The 19,949-nt window shown below is 40.2% G+C and overlaps 1 protein-coding gene across 1 annotated transcript in view; it reads left to right on the top strand.

Annotated features, from left to right (window-relative positions):
- The window catches only part of LOC121871511, an 82,435-nt gene that overhangs the window by 1,408 nt on the left and 61,078 nt on the right, over nucleotides 1-19,949 (top strand). The gene's annotated exons all lie outside the window — the stretch shown is intronic.

Here is a 19,949-nt window from a genome sequence, read left to right on the forward strand (position 1 = left end):
TTTGGAAGGAGACATGTTTGGAAATGTAAATGAACGTGCCCTAACCTAACCTAATCGCACTTAATCTAACCTAACCTAATTTAACCTAAACTTAATCTAGCCAAACCTAACTTAACCCAACCTAATTTGACCTAACCCAACCTAATTTGACCTAACCCAACCTAATTTGACCTAACCCAACCTAATTTGACCTAACCCAACCTAACCTAACCTAACCTAATCTGACTAAACGTACCCTAACTTAACCTAAACTAAGTGAACGTAACGTAACCTAAACTTTCATTACTTAGCCCAAATTAACTTAACCTTACTTAAACAAATATAAACCTCAAGTTAAATAAAGCTAAAATAAACTTTAATCAACATAGGTCAAATAAGTTCAAGTAACGAGGTCATTTTTTTTATTCGTAGGACAATTTTTTTTCCGTGAATAAAAGGAACTAAAAAAAATAGGTATATTGTGGAGAGATTCTTTCACGGTAAATAATTTTCCAACAAAATATAAATTCAAAAGATATTTATTTACACATTCTCAAAAAAAATGAAAATATACAGTATATATAAATAAAAACTTATATTTACAACCATAAAAACTGAAGGATTACCCAAGTTGTTTTACAGAAAAAAAACATTAAAATATTCGTGTGTGTGTGTGTGTGTGTGTGTGTGTGTGTGTGTGTGTGTGTGTGTGTGAACAAATATCAGGAAAATAAACTTTTATTTATATGACCCCTGACAACCTCTTGAAACTTACTGACACTCTTCACTGTCTGGCAGAGTGAGGGAAGGAGGAGGAGGAGGAGAAGAGGGGAGAAGAAAGAAAGAGGAGAAAGGAGGAGGAGAGGGAGACAGGAAGAGAAAGAATAGGAAAGGATAGATGAAGAGTAAATGAGATACTAGAGAGACAAGGAGAAGGAAGAGAAGAAATGAGCAAGAGAGAGGAAAAGAAGAGAAAGGCAGGAAGAAGCACAGAAGAGAAATGGGGAATGAGAAGAGAAAGGTGGAATGGTGAACGAGAAGAGTAAAGTAGAACAAGAAGGAGGAGAAAGGGAATAGAGAGAGAGGAGGCGGAGAAGAGGGGGGGGTGGGGGAGATGTAATCCTGTTTAGACAAGGTAAATAACGTGATGGAGACGGATAATTGAGACAGGGTGCTAGTGGTGGTGGTGGTGGTAGTGATGATGATGGTGGTAGTGTTAGTGATGATGATGGTGGTAGTGTTAGTGATGATGATGGTGGTAGTGTTAGTGGGGATGGTGTTAGTAGTGGTGGTTGTAGTGGTGAACGAGTATGTGAGGTGATTAATTCTGATAACAATGAAAACTTATGGAGATGTTCATGAGTGCTGCAAACACGCTCTCTCTCTCTCTCTCTCTCTCTCTCTCTCTCTCTCTCTCTCTCTCAAGCCAGCCCACTCTCAAGGAGGGTGGAGACGGGGAATTTCTCAATATACAAGTGAGCAGCGTTCGTGTATTTGCTCATGACAGCTGGATTTATTTTCTAGGAATCCGCGCGTCAGTTCGTCACCCACTACACTACGCATCATAACACAACACAGCAACCACACCACACAACACAAATCCACACCACACAACACAAATCCACACCACACAACACAAATCCACACCACACTACACAAATCCACACAAATCCACACAACACTACACAAATCCACACAAATCCACACAACACCACACAAATCCACACAAATCCACACAACACCACAAAAATCCACACAACGCCACACCACACAACACAACACAGCGCAACAACACAACACTACACAACACACACACTCTATACCTTTAACCAATCGACATATAATAATCTAACCTAACCTAACCTAACCTAACCTAACCTAACCTAACCATATGGGCAATATTTGAGGATCTTGACCACCAACATACACATCACCAAAACACAAACAAGAAACTGGCAACAGTGTCAGTGCTGCCTCGCGTGACACCTGTACATCAATATCATCATTAATTAACAACATTCAGGTATTATCCTAGCGTGACACCTGTACTGTACATCAATATCATCATTAATTAACAACATTCAGGTATTATCCTAGCGTGATTCTTATTGTTGTTTACTTAACTTGAGACCCTTGTTAATTGCTTTAGTAGTATTATGGTGACAACAGCAGTAAGAGAGGTATTTCACTGACACAGCTTGAGGTGGTAATGTGTTTTCAGTCAGTTAGTAAATGTGTGTGAACGAGAGTGAGTGAGTGAGTTAGTCGGTCAGTCAGTTAGTCAGTGAATGTGTGAATGAGAATGAGTGATTGAGTCAGTGAATCAAGTGAGGGTGATTTATTGAGTGGGTGATTGAGTGAGTGAGTGATTCAGTCAGTCAGTCAGTTAGTGAATGTGTGAATGAGAATGAGTGAGTGAGTCAAGTGAGAGTGAGTGAGTCAGTCAGTCAGTAATGAAGGAGTGAGTGAGTAAATGAAGTTAGTCGATACACAAGACAAACAAACAAGCTTCTACTCCTGGACGAAATAACATCAAACAAAATAAAGCATTATAATACCCCCCCCCCCTCCACTTTTGAACTTATGGTAACACTGTTGGGTTTCCTCTTAAAGTTTTTCTAAGCTGACCTACCGCTGAGAGTCTTTCATCAATGCGGGTCTCTGATTGGTTGATTCTCTCGTGAGTGTAGATCTCTGAGTGGTTGAGGAAGGCCCTGACTATGGCGTCATTGATCAGGGTTTTTTTATTATTGACAGCTTAGGATAATTGTGTGTGTGTGTGTGTGTGTGTGTGTAGTCGACTTATTTAAGACGTTATTACAAACATAAGAGCAAAATGCGCGACTTAAGAAGAATATGAAGAGATAGAGAGAAAACGGGGAGAAAGAGAAGATGGGAGAAGCAAATATAATGGAATGGAAAAGGAGAGAATATGAATAACAAAGACTAAGGGGCAAGAGAAGAAAAGAAGAAGAAGGATGTGAAAGGAAGAGAAAGGCTGTTAGGGAGGAGAGGAGACGCAAGATGAAAGGAGGAGACAGAGAAAAAGAGAGAAAAAAAGAGTGAACAAGTGACCTAGATAGGGAGAGGGAAAGAGAATGAGAAACGGAGAAAGTAGATGGTAAGAGAAAAAGAAGACAAAGATCAATGAAGAAGAGAAGAGAGAAAGAAAGAAAGAGGAAATAACTATGGAAAGTGATAATAATAAGGTAATAATTCTGGAATCTACATATCTAATATACTATAGGACTAGCCGTGTGTCTGTCTGTCTGTCTGTCTGTCTGTCTGTTCTGGGCAGCCGAAACGGCACAATGGTTTTTCATCAAACTTGGTGGAAAAATCGCAAAAAATTCGTAGAGTGGAACAAACCTGGTCCCATGTCGATGGTTTCTTTAGGAAGGCATTAATTAACCATTTTATTTACGATGGAAAACGATGCAAGTCTACGGACTTGGCGCACCCTAATTAACCATCAAGTCTACGGACTTGGCGCACCCTCATTCGCTGTACGCTGTCAGCCGGACGGCGGTTGCGCTAACCAAGCACGAGAGTTCAAACTTTCACCAGGCACAAAGGGCCCGCGATCACTTGTCAGTAACTATAGAAAGTGAAGGTAAAACCAATAATTAATGGTTTTTAAATTGCTTTGGCGCGAAAAGTTTATGTACCAAAGTTTAAGGGGAAAAAAAGCTGTTTTAGCAGGAAAAATTAATAGATTGGGCGCGAAAAATAAAAATACACATTAGATTTAACTAGTGGTGTTTTGGCGGGAAAATTATAGATACACCCTGGTCTTGTTTTGGCGGTAAAATAAAAGTCTCAATATACTGTTTTAGTTTCAGCGAGAAATATATAAATACTTGAGACGTTTTGGCGGGTAAAATTTAAACGATACCTGTTCGAAATATTATGGCGGGAAACTGCAAGATAATATATGAGAAACGTTTCAGAGTGGAGGAAAAAATTATGATGGCGTAATGAGCACCCCCCTCCCCCCACCCATCCCCCCCTCCCCCCGCCAACCCTGACGCTAACTCTCCCCCACCTCCTCCCCCTCACTACATCAATGCTTGACCATTGAGAAAGTTTAAAGTGCTGTGTTTGTTGTGGGAAGAAGACTTATCGCGAGTAATTTAATGAAATTTGCTTGACAAAGTTCGAGTAACTTCAGTACCTTTGTAACAAAATTCTCTGATACGATTAGAAAAATTTTGGCGAGAAAAGACAAGTTGAATTATGAAAGTAAGTTTAGTTTGCACTGGGTTCAGTTTTGGCTGGAAAATTCGAGATTAGGGAATAAATCAGGGTTGAGTTTTAGCAGCAAAAACAGAGATAAATTTTGGAGGGAAAAATTGGGTTGACTTTTGGCGGGAAAAGTGGAAGTGAATTTAGGACAGAAAAACCGAATTATGTTCAGGGGAGAAAAGGCAGAGTAGAGTTTTGGCGGGAAAAGTCGAGTTCGGTGATACGATTATGGCTGGAAGTCGCATCAGGTATGATGCAAAGTTCAAATATTCTCGTAAGTTTTGAGATAATATAATTATGGAAAAGAAACATAGCGGCTGTGACTTGAGGAATCCCTTAAGACAACAACAACAAAAACTTAACACCGCTGATACAATGATTGTGAAAAATGGTGAGACGAATTGACTTTCGGAGAAGAAAACTGATGAAAGGCCAGAAATTTAGGTTATTATTGTGTGAGTCTGACACCAACTGGCGCTGGTTCTGCCTTCAGAGAATTAGTGAAGATTATAAAACGCTAAGAGGCTGGAAAAACTATAGACCAGTGGTTCGTAACCTTTATAGAACTGCGCCTCTCTATCAACCCTGAATGCTCCCCTCCCCCCTCCCTCCATCTGATCCCCAAAAGGCCTAAAAACATTTTCTTTTTTAAGTTCTAGTTTCATTGTTTTTATGACCTTTCCAAATGCACATAAAAAATCAATACAAATGTCATGTTTTTAGAAGTTCAATTGCATTTCATCTGGAATTAAAGGGAGAGTTGGCACTGCTTCTTCTCCACAAGCATTTGAATCTTTTATAAGGTCAAAAAAGAGCACAGTACATGTCATTTCCAACATTCAGACTTACACAATCATCACAGTGCTAGAATTACTCTTTTCAATTTAGGTCAATGAACTAATAAAATTAAAGCACAGTGGAACACACAGACTGAGTTGAGTCATGTTAGGTTACTCCTCTACCACCTGCTTCATTATCAGACCTGATATTAAGTTCACATGCACATTAAACCTTCCTCGGTCCAGTGCTCCCGTGATGGTGTGTAACTTACATACTGTACCATCATGATATCAGTATGATGGTAAAGGTGTAACTTGGCATGAGTGAAATCAACATGAATGTTACGATGCCTCTCAGTTAATGGTTCATTGGCGTCACTTAAAACTTACTGTTCGACACAATGACTTGAAAAATCTTGATAACTTAATGAAATGTTGATACGCAACTATGTATGACTTGATGCTATCACACACCACTCCTGTTAACGTATAGTCTGTACTACTACTACTACAATTACAACAACAACAACAACTACTACTACTACTGTTCAAATCAGAGGTGTGCCATATTTAATCTCAGTGTATTGTTAATACTGTACTGCGCAGATATACTGAAGACCCTCCTCTGGTTGAGTAATTTAATGGTAAAATCCCTGTAAGAAACAGAATTCGTCGCTCGACTCTTTAAGACAGCAGTGTTGTGCCTAGGGTATGTCGTGATCACCTGGCGGCAAAATTGACCCTTGGTGGCCGTCAAACTACTGCAGTTCCCATTAACCTGTCGGCTCCTAATTAGAAGGAAATGCCTGCTGATTGGTCAACAGACCCAATGTCGGGGTCATGCGTGTTGTCCCAAAGTAGTAAGATTAAAATCCCAGTTATTTTGGGTGAAATGTTATATTTGTTCTTTTATTTTTTGAAAGCGTAAGAGAGAAAACACGTTAGAGCACTTTCGGATAATCTGATATTTCATAAGTAAAGAGTGAACAGATTAGAGCAACGTTCGTGCAGTGAAAAAACAAACCAAAAAACATTAAATATTTTACGGGAGGGAAAAAAAGTGGCTCACACAAGGGAAAAAATATTTCCAACGTTTGACAAATGAGATTTTGGCGAGAAATTTTATAAACAAATCAATTACGGCGGCAGTGGAGTTGGCAAGTGGCTATTTTTCGGGTTTAGGAGGAAAATATCAATAAATCATATTGGTTATGTAATTTGAAAATATATTATGCTCTTAGAGTTACGATAATTTGCTGATATATCAAAATAATTAACGATCTCGCATTTTTTAACTATAAGGTGAACAGACACACACATGCGTACATGCACACACGGTTACATACACACACGGTTACATACACACACGGGAACATACACACACGGGAACATACACACGAATACAAACACACGCGGGTACATACACACACGGATAAATACAGACACGGGTACACACGCACACACACACACACACGGATACATACACGCAAGGGTACATACAATGATACATACACACACGGGTAAATGCGCACACGGGTGCATGCACACACGAGTACATACGCACATGGGTACATACACATTCGAGAAATACACACACGGGTATATACATGGGTATGCACACATGGGTACATACGCACACTGGTACATACAGTACATGGGTATACACACATGGGTACAGACACACACACGAGACATATACACACGGGTACATACACACACGAGACATACACACACGGGTACATACATGGGCATACACACACGCAAGCCCATACACACAACCACGAGTACACACACACACACACACACACACACTGGTAGTACATACATCCACGTGTACATGTAAGACGCCATCACAAGATTATTTAATTTAGCTAGTACCATAGTTACCATAGTTACCATAGTTAGCTATTACCATAGTTACTAAGTTTAAGACAATAATATTATATGACATCAGTGAATACATAACTCATGGTAGGTTTGAGACTTTGATACTGCGTAGTTTCTCAGTCTCTATAATCTTTTCCATATGGTTAGATCACGCGATCATGACTGAGGCGACGCCCAGCCGCTCTCTGTACGCGATAGTTTATCACTAGCCGAGACCATATACAGGTACAAGAGTACATACACACGCACACAAGGGTACATACACACGCGTATACTCATACACACATGAACGACTCTGTTTGATTCATCAGATTTTCTCGGTATAATCACCAGCTTCAGTAACTGCGATGATGGTTGTTTGTTTGTTTAACCGTTGACTTCAGTGTTTGACATCGCGGCGTTGTTTACAAACACGATGAATGGCAGCGTGAATATTGCAGGAAAACTTTGAGGGGAGAAAATGTTTTTTCGAGGGACTGACAATAACTGATGAAAATATGGAAGAGAAATTGTGGCGAGAGTTGATGTTGAGCTTCAGAGACGACAAAAGTTGTCTGTGGTGAAATAAACAGAGAAAGATTGTCATGTGTGATGTGAGAACTTGAGACCCAAAAGATGAAGTTCATGACGTAACTAAACAATAAAACTTACTATGACAAGATTATAGCAGGAAATTTTCACAAATTTGGGGAGGGAAAACTTAGAAATCAAGAGTTTGGGCGGGAAAACTTAGGACGACGAGTTTTAGCGTGGAAACTCGAGTATGTAAGGCGATTATGGCAATAAATTTTACTGGATGTCGCATCTATCGTAGAAGTTGTCGTAAGCCTGGAAATATTTTGAGAATGTGAGGGAAAAATTTTAGCAGATGAGAAGTTTATGGAAAAAGTTTCAAAGTAATATGGTTATGGGAGGAATATTTGACGGGTGTGATGTAACTAAGACATTTGGCGGGAGAATGACTGCTGGGAGATGGAGGTGATGCTGCAGAGACTGACACAATCTTTATCAAGTCAAAACATTCTAGTTAAGTTACATGCACACATAAACACTTCTCTCTTGTATGTAGATGTGTGTGTCTGTCGAAATTGGTCTGAGTGTGTGTGTTTGTGTGATTTAAGAAATGTCTGAGCTGGAGACGCTTGAAAATGTAACTGAAACGTTCCAAGTCAAGCCAGAGACCTTCATTCACATCAACCTTTATGATGATGATGTGACTGCGGGTTTTAGCATCAAATTTTACAACACTCAAAATTCAATTCCATTTACTAAAGGCTCCATTTTATCTCCGTACTGAATAATAAACAACGATGGTTCTGTAATAGTCATAAATAACAGAGAACAAGAGTGAAATGGATGAACACAATTACACGTTATCTGCTGAGTGTGAAACATTTTGGGGACTAAAACAATTTTCACGAGAGAAAAAATCTAAATCCATTATAGCCGGCGGGAACTGTGACCATTTGTTGTTTTAGCATCCTTGAGGTAGTCCGTAGCATCACCATATCACAAAACTAATCGTGGTACAGTACAATGATGAAATCCCAGTACTTATGTGAGTTTCCTTGCTATGTGTATGTCTGCCTTTGATGAAAAAAAATACATGTATCTCCTAAGCTTTCCATCATATATCACATTATTTACAATTATACTATAAATATATGGCTGGAAGCTTAAGTGACCTTGGTATACCTTTTTCTTATATGATTATACGATATTGACCATTTTCGGCGTCTTGTGATACATGCTGGAAGCTCTGTATTGGAACTCTATCCTACCCTTCCTTTACCTATATTTCCTGTTGTGAATGGTTGCGTGTGACCTCTCCTGCATTGCTCTGTAGCGGAAAATGCGTTAATCAGGGCGTTTCTAAATATGTGTGCATTAAATAGTCCGAGACAGACAGACAGGTAGGCAGAGAACAATAAGAAAGACACACAACCAAATTAAATTCTGATTAACTGACTTACATTATCGCCATTAGTACACAGACTCCCTCCCCCCTTCACTACACTATCTAAGCCACCTTGGACTCTCAAAGGCAAGGTTATAGACGGCCAAAAAAGTAATTTTTTTAGTTAACTGTCTAAACTAAGACCTCGATGTTTTTATCCGTGCTAGAAACTAAAACATATTGGACGTTGGTAATGATCTTGTGTGTGTACCCCTGCGTGATTGTACCGAGTGTGTGATTAGTCTACCTTCATTATAATAGCATGAGCTGTAATACTCAGGTAAGCATGTACTACGTAAGATCAATGTTATCAGGCTGAGCAGAGCTGCCGTGTGTCGTTCAAGAAGGTACAGTAATCCTCGGCAATAAGTATTCTTTCGTTTACCAGACTGAAAATTATTATTGATTCTTTAACTAAGGAAACAAAAGATGGTCTCACCTCCATTCAAAATATACTGAAGTGTAGAAGAATTTTTCCTTTTCATATCGTAAAGGTCATATTTTAGTAGCTGGGGCACCTGAAGTTGCCAGGGTTTGTTTTTATACCTTGTACTTCATAACCCTGATGGCTATACTGTACTCTGTTCTGGTGGAAGTCCCTCACATACACTTAAATCATCTATTTAAAATTTACATTAAACTTGACGATCACAAAACCTGACCACAAATCTAAATAAAACAATCGAAAGTAATTTTTACAATCATCTCATCAGAAACAAAATTAATCTTCAACAGGCACAAATATTCGCCTCCATTATGAACCAATAATTTAAACTGACGTCACCAGTGAATATCCGTCATGAGAAATCGAATCAGTATGGCGCGGAGAGCTGTAGGAACACTTACTATTAATAGCAACAGCTGTCTCGTGATTTGGAAAGAAATTAATTTGAAACCTAACAACAGACATTTAAATAACAGAAATACTCTCCCAAGAATAATATTGTGTAAAGAGAAGGAATTGAAGTGACTTAACAAGGTGGCAATAAGTCAAAGTACAAAGGTGTTTTCCACGAACTAAGAAACTGGAGCCAACACAAATATCCACATACACACAAAGTTCAAAGTGGATAGATATAAATTGGAAGAGGTAATACATCCACCAGTTAAACGAACCATTCTCAATATAATAATAATGAAAAAAAAAAAATTATTTCGGGAAAAAAAACACGTCCACTTTTGACACAGTGGAGCGGGTGTCTCCTAAGAGGTTTCCGTGTCATTACCCAAGCATAGTTGTTATTTATCTTGTGTACGGCATGGCATCCATCACGGTACACAGGTTACCTAGAAAAAGAAAACAATTTGTCAAAGGCTGTTTCAGTTCCAATTCGAGCGCCGTACTGCTTCACCGTTTATTATGTTTCACCCATTGGCCAGCTTATTCTTCCGTAGAATTTAAAACATGAACCACACAATCTGACTGGTGTCCTCATTTCCCTTGTATGGGTCTTTAGGTTTCAAACCGCCTGTACGGTTCTCTTGACCTGCCATGGGGACCTCCGTGACCTGGGGAGTAGAGGCGTCCACAACACGGTGCGTGACCTCTTACCAGCGCCTCGCTTAATGGACTGAAACTTTGAAAAGATTTTATTACCCTTTTTTTTTTATACAGAAATTTGATAGTTTCGATAGGCCGTATTTTAATTGATGCTGAATGCAAGAGTTCCAAAGTTAATTAGAAATATTGTGTTAAGCAGGTGTTCGTCTACCTGTGGGTTTGACAAGACGTATAATATTGGAATAAATACAGATTTCTAGTGTTGTCAAAGAGACGAGACAGAGGAAGCGAGATAAATCACCTCTCTCTCTCTCTCTCTCTCTCTCTCTCTCTCTCTCTCTCTCTCTCTCTCTCTCTCTCTCTCATATTTCTTAACAATATTCCATGAAAGCTCTCTGTACAATATACCTCATGTACAATAATTCTTAAATGTAAAGGTTTCACTCTGCATAATGTGCAGTGTTGCTCATGTAAAGAATTTGAGCGATTTCGATTGATGAACGACCTTGGAGTTCTGAAGACGAAAACAAAGCGAGCGGGAGAATGCGCAAACCTCGTCGGTGATCGATCGTGTCTGGAGTTTGTTTAGGACGGGACGCTTTTTTTAAGAAATTCTTTTACGAGCTCGGCTGAGGAGACTTATGAACAATGATGTGTTTACTGAAGATTTTTAAAGTTGTCCATGGTAAAAATATAACCCGACCTAATCTAAACTAGCCAGACCAAACCTAACTTAACCTAAACTTACCAAACCTAGACTAACTTAACCTAATCTAATCCAATCTAACGTAATCCAACCACACTTTTCCTTCATCTAACCAAACCTAACGTAACCAAACTTTAAAAAGAAAAGATTCCCATTCTAACCCTTTCACAGCGGAAGGTAACACTAAGCTGAATAAAATCGTCTGACGGTAACCAGAATAAAATGGCAAGTCCGTGACATGCGGTGAAAGGGTTAATGATCCTAATAGAGTTTTGGTTGGGTTAAGTTTAATTGTCTCGGGTCATCCTATACGTGGTACTTCCCCCCAAACACTAACAACTCTGCTCAAACACCTGACACCCGTCACCTGCAATACACCAAACAAAACAATGTGGACTCAGTAATTGGTAACACACACACAACAGCTGAACCACCAAGCAGTCTGTCCGGGTTTCAGGGAACAATGTAAGTGATGTGCATGCTAATGAGGCTATTAATGGACCCCCTATTGTTAAGAGCACTCAAGGCCATGTACAGTACCACAGCAGCTGTTAACAGTGTGTAGGAGGGAGGATATTCATACAAGGCAGATTCCCTCGTGTCCGCCCAGGCTACGACGACTGTCCTCACCGTCACAATACCTGAAATTGATCACCTGAAGATTAGCCCTTCAGTTTATTTCACCTGATGATTAAATATCCTGGCCATATGTGGTGAGATTGAGATTTGATTAGATTATTTTAGGTTACATGAGGTTAGGTTAGGTCAAAGTATATTTAGGTAAAAATATCATACTTTAACTAGGTACAATGTTGCCAAAATCTGTAGAGTATGGGGGTACTTTCCTGTATAGAAAGACGATAAGAATACATGTAAACATAGAGTATATTATGGAGAGAGAGTCAGGTATGAGTTGTTACTGAGAGGTGCAGCAAAAGGCGAGTGTGTGATGGAGGAAGAGCAGTGTTTGTGGGTGTAGGAAAGACAGGGAAAGTGTGGTTCATGAGTTGAGTAAAAGTACGTAGGTTGAAACATTTATTCTATGAATTTAGAAAAATCATATGATGGAATAGAAAGAAAAGTGATGTAAGAAGTATTTAAGATGTATGGGGTAAATAAGAACTTTTGAATGATGTCCAGAGTTTCGATGGAGAGAAGGAACATATATTAGAGTCTAATGAATAAAGGAAAACTGGTTCACGGCAATGGATGTTTTATACTTTAACTAATGATGTAATAAGAAAGGTGAAAATAACCTAGAGTGGTCGAGGGAAGTGTTAGTTTTGTGAGTAATAATATGGGATGTACTGTACTTGGGAAGTGAGTCAGATGGTGTTATCAGATGATTCTATTCTAGTAAATGATTCAGGAGCAGAGACACAAAGTTTAGTGAGTGAGGTGCGTGAAACACTAACTTGTGTGGTATTGGAGTGTATTCACGTTGTTGCAAAGCTGTAGAAGCATTAGTTTGTTTTCTGGCTAGTTCACAAGTAGCTTCTGCAGCCCGGGTGAAAGCGAAAGCATAATCGGGACATATATGTAAGTTGTAAATTGGTTGACTTACAATGATTTAGGACGCCATGCTTAGCCACCACTACTAAAGAAAAGTCTTTTGAAACCACAAATAGTTCGTTTGTTTATTAAGGACGAAAAGATTTCCATTCGCCTTTATAGGAAAGGAACCCGAATGCAATGCATCTAATTTGTTTATTGATTTTAGTGGAATGTGTTTTTAGTATTTCCTCATGCGTGGATGCTTCTAGCAAGGGGTAAGAGAATTCCACTACGTGGCTGAAAGATGGGCGTTAGTTGATAGTCAGTCTCAGCTATGATTAAAGTTGCAATAAGTTGGCGTATTGGTAAAAGCTGCGGGTCTATACGACCTAAACCTGCATTCACTAATTCAACTATGCGCTTAATATTTGTTACTGCTAGAGCTTGAATAGAGGTTTCTGCTGCATGAAATTATTCTGTAAAACATACTAGTCATTCTAGTGTAGGCACTAGCCATGACAATACGTTTCTCTAGTTTTGCTACATCCTGCCGTTGCCGTCCCAAATAAATTATTACTTATCAGCAATTGAACTCGCACTTTCTTCCCGATGTCTTCATGAGACAGATATTTTGCCCTCAGAGTGCATGATCCTCTTGAGAAGACTCTTCATACGGACATTTTGTAGCGAGGCGGTTTGTTGAAGGGTTGTAGATATGTAAGGTTGTTGTCTGAGATCTTGCGGGTGTGCATAGCTGCTTCAACGTGGACAGGTATGCACATTAAACCATGGAGCTGGTATTTGACAGTTGCGACATCTTCCACTACAAGGACTTTGTCCAGTGGGACAACTAAAGTTCCCGGCGTGATGACCTCTGCTGGGGATGTGGCTACCGGTACAACGCTCCATACCAACACTAGGAGCGGTATCCAAGCCACGTCTGCAAGGGGCGAGGATAATTATTTTTTTCTGATTTGTTGATCGTAGTTTTTGACGATACATATTGTCTATTATTATATTTTGTTGAGCAACTGTTGTCGTGGAAGTAGGGACTAACTGACTGACCCTTCTAAGTCTTTGCTGACTTTGTTCATTTTATCTACATGTACTGCCTGTGACATGTGTTGTTGGCTCAACTATTTGGAATCTATTTTCATGTTCTTTCGCCCGAATTAGGTATACTGTAGTCCTGTGAATTCTGGTGAAAGTTTTCATATGCGTCCTGACGCCTTAATCAGTAGAACGTAACATATTTCTAAAGTTATAGGTTTAGCTTCTATATGTTGCTGCAGATCATCTGAGCTCCTGTTATGTGTTTTGTTTTGTTTTTTAAGTGTTAAAACATTGATTTGTTTCTTTGCATAATCATCCATGTTGTACACAGGATGTGGGGTTCCTGTTTGTTGATCATAAGGCAAACGGTTTGTCTGCACTAAATGTTATATAGTAGGCGATTTGCCTGTAAAGCTTTTGAGATATCCATTGTTGCTACTTTTTGAAGCCAGTCCTCCCAGGAATTGTGCATCAGATTTACTAAATATAAGCGAACCTCTGGTGTCTTATGATCTGTACACTCTACCAATCCAAATGAGGATGGATGGTAGGCCGTTGTAAAGTTTGTGTGTTTGCAGTATTGTTGGTAAACTGCTGGTAAGAGTTGATCCTTAAAGTCTGCCCCATTATCTGAATCACTTTAGGCGTTGAGAAAGGGCAAATGAGATGAGTAATTAATGCATGAGCCACTGCCTATGTCAACACACACAAACATGTACGAGTAGTTAGAGCCTTGGATCCATTTTGGTAGTAGTAATAAGTCGATTGCGACTGTATCCCAGGGACGGTCTGGCATCGGGTATTCAGGCATTGGAGTGGTACCCACCGTTGGTCCCTTGTGTTGTGCACAAGATAAACATTGAGCAATGGATTGCTCGATGTCGGTCCCCAAAGTTTTCCAGTAATATATTTGTGTTATTTCTGTTAAACATCTGCCTCGCCCTGGATGCCTGACTTGGGGTGTATCGTGGAACAGGGTGAGAATGTTTTCCTTTAGTTTTGTAGGAAGTACAATTTGAGAAATTGACTTTTGTTGTGCTTTTACTGACCGATACAGCAGATCGTGCTGTGGCTCAGACTGTGAGAGAGGTAGTGGTAGTTTTAGAAGATTTACCTCATCTCCTTATTCTAAGGCATAAATTGCCTTGCACCACAGTGGATCCTGTAGTTGTTACGCCCTTAGCTATGGTAGGGTGAACGTGGGTAGCGTCGTGACAGGAGTTATGTGTCTGGATACCAAATCAGCAAAGAGGTTCACACGTCCCGGCAAATACTTAAATTCAGGTGCGAACTCCTATATGGTCAGGTACCTGTACCAGAGCAAGATGTCTTGAGAGGTTCTTATTATGGAACACTAATTCTTTGCCGACTTACAGCACAACGAACACCAATTTTCGCGGACGGCAATGGCCTTTCGTGCATTGCATAAGGTTGTTCACTTAGCCATAAACGAGAGTTATGTGAGTTTCCATACCCAGAAAGATAAAACCATAGTTCGTCTGGAAAAAGCCTAACATCCAAAACATTGTCTCGTTCTCTTACCAACTTCTGAAGCCACTCACTGTAGGCTACACATTTCTCTTTATCTGGCTCCAGTAACTGATGCACTGAAGGAATTTTGTAGGAATAAAGCTAGAATGTCTAGACCGCCTTCCTTTGACTGGAATGTAAACAGTGAGCTTGTTGTGTTAAACGTCCCACAGGTTTTTTTTTCCTTACGTTCTTCCATTCCTTCCCGCTCTTCATCCACTTTCCCCGGTATAACATTTGGCTGACATGTGTGTTCTTTTCTCACCTCACGCAGCATGTTTCTCTGACCTGCTTCTTCACCACTTTCCATATCACTGATTTTGAATGTTTCGTACGACCACCAAAACGACTTTTAAAAGCAATTTGACATTCTCTTGAGGATGCATTCAACGAGAGACATACGTTCTTCCCCAGTGAGCGCCATGGTGTGACTGAGTGAAAACCGTTAAACGTCTGTATTTTGAGTTTGATTTTTCATTTTTCTATTCATATTTTTCTTATTTTTTATTTATGATCTATAGTTAATATTTTTCTTTCGCTCTTTTTTTTTTTGCTATCGTTTTTGTTTTCGGTTTCTTTCGTTCCTTCCTTTCTCCTTTTCTATATTGTTCTTTGTTTCTTCCATCGTTTATTTAATTTATTTTTCTTGTTTTATGCTTTTCATCATTTCCTTCATCTATTCTTTCATTCTTCATTATCTCTCCTACTTTCTTTCTGTTCTTTCATGCTCTTTTTTTCTTTCTATATTTATCTTTCATCTGTGTTTTCCTTTATTTCCTTCTTTCATTCATTTTTTTTCTATGAGAGCTCTCCTTCTCTCTCTCTCTCTCTCTCTCTCTCTCTCTCTCTCTCTCTCAGTACTAGCCAGTCAGCCGCCTCTCTCGATGTCTCGTCAATGTGTTATCGATCCTGGGCACTCGAGGTGACCAGTCGAGACAACTTCCCCCACCGCGCCACACCTAAGTGACAGACAGACAGCCAGACAGACAGACAGACAGACAGAGAGATTGACTTGTTGACAGACAGACAGACATATAGAAATAATGACAGACAGGCAGACAAACTGACTGATGACTAGACTTGCAAACAGATAGACAGACTGATAGATAGACATACTGACAGATAGATTGACAGACAGAGAGGGAAATCGATAGACAGTCACACTGAAAAATGGATGGATGGACGGATGGACGGATAGAGAGAGAGAGAGAGAGAGAGAGAGAGAGAGAGAGAGAGAGATTATAGGACAGACAGACAGACAGACAGACAGACAGACATATAAACATTTAAACAGTTAGTAAAGCAATGAAGAAGCTTTATATTGCATGTGTTAAGTTCGTTGTATCAAGTGCTTGCGTGTGTTAAGTTCGTTGTACCAAGTGCTTGCGTGTGTTAAAGAGAACTTTCCTCTATGCTTGTGGGTGTGTTCTTGAGTGTGTCCGTGGGGGGCTGAGTGCGTTTATATACCGAGTAAATTCTATCTTGTATTTGTGTGCGTGTGTTGAATGTATTATTTGAGTGTGTGTATGCGTTGAGAAGATACTGCCACCGAGTGCGTGAGTGCGTTGAAAAGACACGGAATAGATACGGCTATAGCGTATTTAGTCGTTTAGTTGAAGTGCGTGTATATATTGAAAAAAATATGGTCTCGTTTTTGAGTGCGTTGTGTTTTAAATTGAGTGCGTGCGTGTATTGTGTACGTTAAAGCCTATAATACATAAAAGCATTAAGTGTGTAACCGAGTGCTTGCGTGTAATGAGTGTGTGAGTGAGTGCGTGTGTGAGTGTGAGGAAGATATGTATTAATTTAGTGGAGCCAATGTTTTATTCCTACGAGACCTGTTGTTATTCTGAGAGTGCGTGCGTGCGTGCGTCTGTCTGTCTGTCTGTAATAATGATATTGATAATAATTACAAAAAGAAGTAACGGTTTAGTGAAGGAAAATTTCAGCCAGGGGTTTAAAATACATAATGAACAGAAATGCCGTAAATTACCGAAGAAGATATATATTGGGGAGTGGGTCACTTAACATAAGCCTTGAGTACAACAACGAGAGGAAACGTGTGGTGAAAATATCGGTTAACTGGTGTATGATGTTTTTAACTGAGGTTGAAGAGGGGCTGGTCTTGGCCCTGATGCAACTGGGGTGTTGTACAGCTGGACAATCACTGGGTGTTGTCGGCCTCCCTGATGCAACTGAGGTGTTGTACAGCTGGACGATCACGGGGTGTTGTCGGCCTCCCTGATGCAGCTGTGGTGTTGTACAGCTGGACGATCACAGGGTATTGTTGGCCTCCCTGATGCAGCTGTGGTGTTGTACAGCTGGACGATCACTGGGTGTTGTCGGCCTCCCTGATGCAGCTGGGGTGTTGTACAGCTGGACGATCACGGGGTGTTGTCGGCCTCCCTGATGCAGCTGTGGTTCTGTACAGCTGGACGATCACGGGGTGTTGTCGGCCTCCCTGATGCAGCTGTGGTGTTGTACAGCTGGACGATCACAGGGTATTGTTGGCCTCCCTGATGCAGCTGTGGTGCTATAAAGCTGGACTATCACGGGGTGTTATCGGCCTCCCTGATGCAGCTGGGGAGCTGAGGGGAGGTGAGAAAGGAGGCTAAATGGAATCCCTGGACGCTCCTGGGACGCCGAGGATGACGTCTGCACATGACGGTAGTAGACGGTGTAATAATAACAACAATAAACGGTTTATTAATAGAGTTGCAGCCGGTGGTTGAAAATATACAAACTTACATGTGATTTAGACATAATAATATACATTCAATACATTTACAGGGCTGTACAGTACATAAATCAGGAGCTGTTTATTATTTTAACAGTAGATGGGATGGTGCTATTCTTATATCTATCAGTGCGGGCTCTTTTGGGCTGAATTTTGTTGTAGTGGCGGACTGCGCTAGGTGGGAGGGGGACTGCAGGTGGCAGTAGGTGGCGATGGCGAGGATGGTGCAGTAGTCCACTGCCAAACCCTGCTAGTGCGTGGTGGTGGAGATCACTGAGGGATGGCATTTCCAGGGTGGAGAGAGCGTTGTTGTAGCCGGAGTAGTCTGCGCCGAGCATGATTCTGCAGGCCCTCTTCTGTACCTTCTCTAGCTGACGTTGTTGGGTAGAGTTGAGAGAAGACGACCAGGCTGGTGACGCATACGTTAGTTTGGGGAGCATAGTGTGTGTGTGTGTGTCTGTGTGTGTAATAATGATAATAATAATAATAATAATAATAATAATAAAAATAAAAATTAAAAATAAAAATAACAATAATAATAATAATAATAATAATAATAATAATTAACGGTTTATTAAGAAAACATGGCAGCCCGAAGGCTGAAAATATACAATGAACAATGTGTGTGTGTGTGTGTGTGTGTGTGTGTGTGTGTGTGTGTGTGTGTGTGTTTGCTTATTTATGTGTTTTATGACGGCTTTTATGTGAATATGTTAATCAACGTCTGTGTACATGCATGTATGTCATTAATAAATACCGTCACTCAAAAATGCGACTCCTGTTGTCTCGGATGGTTGCCAAAATCCTTCGTCCGTTGTGTCATATTTTTTCATCACATCTTTATGGAGAGAGTTTTTGAGTGACTGTACCTGTGCTTGTTCGTGTACAGTTAACAACAAAAAATTCTTCACCCCTGGGTCTGACGGCCATGTTCATTTGGTAAGGTTGGTACTTCTGATTTTGTGTTGCAGTGTCTAACCAGTACGATGTATTCTGTATTTCACGTATAGTTAATACAGAAAAAATACATTATAAAACTTGTGTTGTTGAGAATTCTTGGCCCGGTGTATCATATTGTTTAACACAGTAAAGATGCAGAACATTTTTGGGGGGTTAACTGTACCTATCTATCTTCACAAATACCTGCAGGTGTATTCAGGTATACGAGAACACGTTGCATGTTTACCCCAGTATATGTGTGTCAGGAAGTGAATATTTTATAATCTCTCTCTCTCTCTCTCTCTCTCTCTCTCTCTCTCTCTCTCTCTCTCTCTCTCTCTCTCCAGGGACCTCTCTTAATTTGTAAGTTATATCGGGGAAAAGGGAAGAATTTTGTAGTCTCCGGATTTGTGTCTTTTTACTTGGGGATGATAAACTTGGAAGTGGAGAGGAAGAACTGTGTTACTATAAAACGGGTGTAAAAAGGCCCCTTTCCTCCCTCCCTTCCTTTATCCTTCCTTCCCTCCCTCCCTCCCTCCTTCCTTCTCTTCCTTCCTCCTTCCATCCATCCTGCCTTCTCTTCCTTCCTCCCTCCTTCCCTCGCTCCGCCCTTCCTCCCCTCACCTTTACTCCTCCACTGTGTGTAATTTTCCACTTGCCACGTCACTCAGCGTTCGTGGATTAGAGTCAGATGATCCGGATTCACGAGCTAGATCGTAAACAAAGTCTGTCAGTGTCCATAAATGAGAATGAGCGCGAGGTAGAGAGAAAGGGAGAGACAAGGATAAGGAGAAAGATATAGAGAAAAACAGAGCGAGTGAGAGATTAAAAATAAAAAACAAAATAGATAAAATAAGATGAATAGAGAAGAAGGATGAGGAAGAAGCCTAAAGACAGGCCTCATTCTGGGTCACTGATGATCTCGTATAGATTACCATAAACTAACAAGATCCCCCCCACGCGCTAACTACCACACTGTAATTGCCTCATTAGGGTAGTTTGTCTCTGGGGACTTGCATCTAAAGGAATGCCAGAGGTATAATAGCCTTAAGAGGACTCTAAGGATGCCACATGTATAATAACCTGAGAACCAGAGGATAACAGAAGTACTATAACCTAAAGATCCGGAAGTGACAGATGTA

Source organism: Homarus americanus, unplaced genomic scaffold (genome assembly GCF_018991925.1).
Source record: "Homarus americanus isolate GMGI-L3 unplaced genomic scaffold, GMGI_Hamer_2.0 scaffold45698, whole genome shotgun sequence".
NCBI classification, from domain to species: domain Eukaryota; kingdom Metazoa; phylum Arthropoda; class Malacostraca; order Decapoda; family Nephropidae; genus Homarus; species Homarus americanus.